Raw genomic sequence first — 7,433 nt, 5'->3', positions numbered from 1 at the left:
GGCATCCACAGTGTCTCCAGATAAAATGAGAAATACATTCAAATTTACATTAATTACAGTTACCTGCTCTTGCACAGATTGCCCCAGCAAATGGACAAGCTGCAGCCATCCAGGCCCTCCCCACAGACTGGCTTATATATGATGAAATGACGAGAGCTCACAAGACAGCAAACATCAGGTGCTGCTCTGTTGTGACACCTGTCACCGTGGCCCTCTTCTGTGGACCAGCCAGACTGCCAAGTAATGCCTTGCAGGCATCTTCATCCTTTCGAAGTACACTGGAGTCTGGATTTGGGATGTTCCCCTTGGTATACATCAGCGTGTGACATGCAGAGCTTATTTTTCAGTAATATTTAATACATGTATTGTCTGATTCTGGAAACAGCGCCTGTTATAATTCCTGTAGCTATTCAGGAAGAGTTTGTTGGTTCTGTAACAAATCTCTTCATTTTGGGATTCCTTACCTATTCAAGTCCATAAATTACACAGTTGTAGGGTCTCAGAAACTGCAGTATAGTTTGTAAGGAAAGAATGCAGCCACAATGTCTAATGAGAACTGTAGTACTGGTACTGAGAAGTGTAGTATGCATGTTCTTTTTCTACAGACTACTTAATTTGATACATTGAACCAGATGATTCAAACAGAATAATTTAGAAACAATCAGTATGGCAAACAAGTCATGTTGCTTCTGGCTAACACATACATTTTCAAGATATGTTCTACTGATAATTTTTAATTTCAGTTAACTGTACTATTAACTGTAAGTAATAGGGAATATATATACATTTCCTTCTTCTCATTTAAATTAAGTCCTATTTGAATGGAAGCAAAAATAACTGCTTCTAGTTGTCATAGTTTGAATCAAACTAAAAGTCCAACTTATTTCTAAAGCTTTCCTGTCTTGCTTTTAAACTGTGAACCTTAGAGTAGTGCTCATGCTGACTGAATTGCACTTAAGAAAAAGAAAGAATCCTAATTAATAGCCATATATATATTTTTTTTCTTACTAGGTCTTTAACTCTGCTGTTTTACTAGGAAATAGAGGCATGTGTGATTTTGCAAACAGCTTTAGGCAAAAGTTGTATAGTGGCCTGTGAATACTGGTGAAGGTACATGAGTTGGGTCACATCGTATCAATCCAGGTTTTTACATAGTAGGACCTTCAGCAGGTGTAGGACCTTCAGCAGGTCTGGCTACTTGATTGCTGCTATCTGGAGCAAAGACTTTGCAGTGTATTTGCAGAAAAGAAGAGGTAGTTTTACAAATGTTTACATTTAAAGTCAATTTTAGAAGGAAAAATATTGCTGGTAATACAGTAGTACGCGGGTTTTTGTATAGAAATAATAGTAGAAAAAAATGGAAATTCTAATGAACCTTTTGTCTTTAATTCAGGGGGAGGGGTATCTAATGATAGCAGCGACAGTGAGAATGAGGACAGGACATCTGCTGATCTGGCACTGCTGAAGCTGGATGAATGGCTCCATCTCAAACTGGACCCTGAAGTAAGTAAGAAATTACTCCTGGGTTTGCTTCATGTAGAGGAATTGTAAAAAGATGTGAAAAGGTTTTTGTAACATTTGAGTAGCCAAGAATTTTCTCCAAGAATGTCATGGTCCATTTGGGTCTCTCGAACTAGGTACTCTGTGATTTAACCTTTACTTCACAAGCTCATTAAGAATTAAACGGCTTCAATCCCCTTTGGCACAGAGTTGTCTGTTGCATGAATTTGTGTATTCAAAATCCAAGTTGCAGTGTTTGATCACCTGTCACCCATACCTTTCTCTTCTTTTACCTGTCAGCAGAAAGAAAGAGAATAGTCACCTAAGTCAACAGTGAGAGTGCTCATCCCTCTTCCTCCATATTGGTGTGGGTGTCCTGTCTCTCACAAAAGGGAGCAGGAAAGCCTCAGCAATCCAGATGCTGTTGGGTCTGTTTCAAAAACTTTCTGGGCAATATGATGTTTCATATCTGAGCTTGGCAGTTTTGTCCCTTTCCACAAGTCGGCAGATTCTGAAGAGACTGGCAGACAAAAAATGATGGGTGCAAGGGACAGCAAGCTGCAGGTGACAGTGACAGCATAAGGGCCCTTCTGCTCCTTCTGGCCTCCTGTCCTGCCTGCATGGTGCTCCATCAGGCCATAGCACAAGCTGGGATAAGCCAAAATCTGAACCGGAGCTGAGAGAACAGTCACATTGGCATATTGTGTTCTTCTTTCTCTGAGAGGATAACCAAAATCGGATCAAAAAAGGAGCACTTGAAGCTGAAGTTGCTGAGAGAAAGTTGCTGTCAGATTTTGGAAGGATAAATTTCAAATCCTCTTTGAAATAGAAGTCTTTATGTCATTGAGGAGCTATGGCTGTGGTAGGAGGCAGTTTATGGGTCATGAAACACACAACTTTACCAACTCTAATAATAATACTCTCTCTCCTAGTCACGTCCAGAAGAGTGATTTTTTTAAAATTTATTGTAATGGAAGCATTTTTGGTAGCAGAATTAGACAATAGTCGTCTGAATTTAGTCATTACATTTGACCAGGTGTCTATGTAAGAAAAATATCACTTAGAACTCTTTTCCATCATCTGTGACTGAAGAGTACATGAGTAGAGACTGACTTGCAAGGAAGGGCATAAAGCATGAAAAAACTGGGTTTTCTTGAAAGAAAAGAAGGAAAAAAAAAAGTCTGTGGAATTACAATACAAAGCTAAGTTTAGTACAGAGCTAAATGAAATGTTTCCAAAATGACCTTGTACCCAAGGAAAAGAAAGCAAATTAACATCTTAGTTTAAATATGGATTATTCCCCTTCCCCAAGACCTTAGTCTTGCCTTTAATTGTGGGCCCTGTTTATATTAGAATGCCAGGTGCTGCCTGATAGGGAAAAGACAGGGTTCTCTTGCCTGTGTGATCTAATTTTCATCCGTATTTAACAGGATTGGAATTTATTACAGGCTGCTGGTATGCTGCTGCAACTCAGGCAGAAGTGGCACAGCTTGTTTCTGCGTCGTATGCGAGCTCCTAAGCTGCGGTCTCAGGTTGATGAAACAACTGTAAGAGCAATTACAGCTGTTCTGAGTGCTGAAGAACAGTCTGCAGGTCTGCAGCAGCCTTCAGGAATTGGCCAGAGACCAAGGCCTTTGACTTGTGAAGAACTTCCTTTGGCATCTACATGGAAGTCAACCAGCAGCAGAAAAAGCTCAACAGAAACAGAATTGTCTGACTCCTCTCATGCTGAAAAGTAAGATGCTGAGGTCTTCTCCTCACTGTAGGTTGCAGTTTATGTATACAAGTATCACTAAAGTTTCTGCTAGTAATAGGAGGTGGAAACAGCGGAAGTACAGTGGGAAGGTGTTCTACTGTTGTATGCTGCATTGTAATCCCAAAGAGAAGTATTTCATACCTGGGGCTGCTGTTTGAGAGAGCAGTCAGGAATATTGTCCATGAATTGTGATGTTTGAGAAGTAGCAGAAGAAGTTTAACAGTAGCATTAAAAAGCAATGAAGGGTCAGTATGAGTTTTTAGTTAGGCTTTAATAGATTTTGTAGTTGCTGTAATACATGTGGTCATGCAGTAGGCTGACAGGTCGATGTAAATTGTTCAGTGACTGCTTGTGAAACTCAAGGTATGTCCTCTGTAGGGCTTCAGTGAAATCTACTTCTCCTGCACTCCACCAGCCAAAGAAGTACAAAGAAAAAGACATTTTGCTCTCCAGACAGTCCTCAGATGATAGATCAGCTCAGTCCTCAGTGAAGCCTGCAGACAGCAGTAGCTATTCCAGCCCCTGTGCTACTCCTTCTTCTCCAGTGTCTGGAAAGGTAGAGTTCTCTAACATACCACCCTGCTCTTCCAAAGTAATAGAATTTCTTGCTGATACCATTCTGCGGTTAGGTATTTTACTGATAAATTAGGAACCTAACGGAGCTTTTCATTTGTAACACTGCATAATACTTTCTTCTGGAATTTAAAAATCTAGACTAAATATCCTTGTTTCACTAGTTTAATACAGCAAAAATAATTTGTGGACTGCTGAGGTAAAGCTATCCAAAGTAGAAAAAATGAGATTTAAAAAAAACCCCAAACTTGTTCTAATAAACATGTATAAGTTTTTTTCAACTAAATGAGTATATTATATACACACTTCTGAAGTTTTTGGATTTTGCCTTTCTCTGCATCCATAATAGATTTTCAATATCAATACTGATTCGGTCTTACCTGCCTTACTAGGACTGATTTTTGTGATGGTTATTTTAACAAAGCACACATTTTTAATGAGATTACTGTGACAGTTGTCCCTGTATACTTGAATAGTAGACTGCAGTAATAATAAGGAGATCATTCAGAGGAAACTTCATGGACTCATTGGAGGATGTAGTAATTCCTCTTGAATCTTTCAGCTTTTAAATTAAGATAGCGTAAAAGGAAGAAAACATGTTTCCTGAATATAGAAATGCGAGTAGTGTGCTGTAGGCTACACTCTAGGATGATTAATTTTGGTGTCATCTCAAGGTCTGTCAGACTTTAACCAATTCTAATTAATCACTAGGCTTTTTAATCCTATTCTGCTCTACTTGTTTCCTGCCCCTCATGGATGAATTACTGTGGAAGGGGCTAACAGCAGGCCTGTTAGCTGAAGGAGCGAAAAGAAGCTGAGAGGCAAGAAGAAGCTGATCAAGAGCTCTCTCCAAGGCTGCTACCAAGGAGGCTGAGAGAAGAGAAGAACTGGAGAAAGATAAGGAGAGAACTGCAGCCAGATAAAGCATTTTTGGAAAGTTAACTAAAGTCATGTTACTGTTCACCAGTGGTGTTATGTTGATTTTTTGTGGCCAATAGTTGGGGTAGAAGAAGTATAAACAACTAGAAAGTTTATAAAAGGTCAGCCATGTTCGGTAATAAAGAGTTGCCATCTGAGACCGCCTGTGGTCTGTGCTTTGTGTGGCGACCGCCTCACGATGCAGTGTATATACCAGTGACAGCTGGTGCCCACCGCGTGGAGCAGCAGCCTGAGCAGCGTGGTCGGTCTGGAGCCACGCGGGGTCCCAGCGACTGGCAGCCCTGACCCGCTGGGGAGTAGCGGGGGAGGCGGCGCTGGTGCAGCTGAGAGTGGCGGGTGGAAGCCACAGGCAAGTCCAGACCTGATTTTCTCCTATCAAGACACCTGGAAGCAGGTGAGGCAACAACTAGTGATAATGGGAGATAAATCTAAAGAGGAAGAGACTGTTTTGGCTACATAGAAAGCTTTGTTAAGAAATAAGGGAATTACTACTTCAGACTATGCCCTTTGTAGTATATTGCTGTGGGCTAGATCATAGGATTTTGCCACTGATCCTGACACAGCATTTAGTGTTAAAAGTTGGAAAAAAGTCAGGGACAAGCTGTGGAAAGTCATCTGACCAGGAAATAAAACTATTGTCAATCTAGTTGTTACTTGGAGATCGCCTTTTGAGGCATTAAAGGAATGGAAAACAGCGGGAACAAGCAGAGTACAACGTGGATGAAGATTTGGGGTTGATAAAGGACTCTGATGGGAGGGATGAGTCAGATGGGGGACTTGTTGAATACATCCTTGAAGAAGGTGCAGGTGCCCATGGAAGTTACCAGGCAGGCTAGCAAAGCTTCCAGGAAAGTTGCCAGAGCTTCTGGGCTGAATGCTGAAACTTTTGGGAACACTGCTAAGGCTTCCAGGCAGACTGCCAAAGTATCTCCTTCTCAGACTCCTAAGCCTCTTTATCTCACACCTGCACAGCAGCTTTCAGCGCTGCCTCTATACACTGCACCACTGCGCCAGTTAGCTGAAATGTCTTTGGCAGAAAGACAAACCCAGCTGTCTGCCCCCTGCTCCCCTCTGACGCTGTTGAGGCAGGATGGGAATGAATAGACTTTGTTCAGAAGGCTGAGACTATAACTGATTTATTTCAAAATACATCGCTCTTTTATACAGAGCTTTGTGCAGACCAACTCTATTGGTTCTGAAGTGAAAACATCTCACCCTATTGCTGTGCAGTGGATGACATACAGTAGTAAAACCTAATTATAAACAATGTTAACAACAAGAGAGATAAAGAACTTATTTACATTCTTTCTCAACACTTTCTCAAGCTTCTACCTGGTTAGAAATTTATGGTTTTTCTTTGAATCTAAGACCTACACCCCTCCACTCTAGCCCAGCCATTTGCCCCCCGCCCCCCTCTGAGCTGCATGAACAGTTTGCAAGGTCGTATCCTCCACTGCCGGACAGTGACAGCAAATCAAGTGAAGAGTCACCCGCAGTAACGCCTGAGTTGGGGCAGGGAACTGTTGGCAGTTCAGCTTCTAATAAATCTAGCCCTACTGCCCCATGGACTTTGCCTCCGTGTCAAGTAACTGTGCTTCCATGACAGTCTCAGAAGTTTTGGGAATTTCTTAGGAAGAAAGCAGCTGAATAAAAAAATTGGGACCTAATAGAAAGATTTGGTGCCCCAAAAGTAGCTCAGGAGGAGAGAATTAAGGCAAGTGTTGCCTGTGATAATCCTATGGCTTTTCCAGTTTTTAAAGCAGTTCCTGGAACAGGGCAGGATGACAGTCATCATGTCTTTGCCTGGAAGGTTGTGCAAGATCTCCAATTGAAAGTGGCTCAGTTTGGTATTAATTCCTCAGAGGTAATGCAATTAATACATGTAATTAATGCAGTATGCTTGTACCTTATGACATCATGCATCTTGCTACAGTTTTATTCCAACCAGTACAGTATGGTGTGTTTCAAGAAACTTGGAGGTGAGTGGCTGAGCACACAGCTTTAACAAATATGCAGCTGCCTCAACACGACTCGTCATGCTGTGGGTGTTGATGCCTTATTGGGCACTGGGCCTTTTGCTAACCCAGATTTGCAGGCAAGGTGGGATCCTTCAATTTTGACACAAGCTCAGCAAATAGGCATGAGTGCTTTAATTAAAACAATGGAAATGGCAGCTCCAAAACAGAGATATGTTACGATACAACAAGGGATGAGAGAACCATTTTTGCAGTTTGTGGAACAGCTTGCTGCAGCTATTGAAAAACAGGTAGATAATGAACCTTTGTGACATAGATTGTGTATACAATTGGTGAAAGAAAGTGCAAACCCAGACTGCAGAACGATTATTGACACCTTACCTGGGGAGCCCACATTGTCTGAAATGGTTACTGCTTGCTCAAAAGTTGGTTCAGTAGAGCATAAAATGGCAGCTCTTGCTGCAGTTCTAAGACCACCACCGAAATGCTGTAATTGTGGACAGCAAGGGCATGTAAAGGCACAGTGTAATACCCAGAAAATAACATCTAAGTCAAATGCAAGCAGCAATGTTATGTGCAATCATTGTGCTAAATTTGGGCACTGTGTAAGAGTAAGTATCATGCAAATGGTCAGCTGTTGCAGGGAAATGGGAAGAAGAACACAAAGGGGTGTGTGGGGACACAAATAA

At 41.5% G+C, this 7,433-nt stretch overlaps 1 protein-coding gene and 1 pseudogene across 1 annotated transcript in view; both read left to right on the top strand.

Moving 5' to 3' along the window:
* The window catches only part of LOC144248359 (3'-5' RNA helicase YTHDC2-like), a 24,294-nt gene extending 21,214 nt beyond the window's left edge, over positions 1 to 3,080 (top strand). Inside the window, exons 5-6 of the mRNA XM_085567776.1 lie at positions 78 to 1,503; positions 2,931 to 3,080. The gene's annotated coding sequence lies outside the window, so the exon portion shown is untranslated. The remainder of the gene's footprint in view (positions 1 to 77; positions 1,504 to 2,930) is intronic.
* The window catches only part of LOC146763620 (uncharacterized), a 9,449-nt pseudogene extending 2,016 nt beyond the window's left edge, over positions 1 to 7,433 (top strand).

Source organism: Lonchura striata, chromosome Z (genome assembly GCF_050655825.1).
Source record: "Lonchura striata isolate lonStrDom1 chromosome Z, ASM5065582v1, whole genome shotgun sequence".
NCBI lineage: Eukaryota > Metazoa > Chordata > Aves > Passeriformes > Estrildidae > Lonchura > Lonchura striata.
This window is presented reverse-complemented; position numbering and strand designations above follow the sequence as displayed.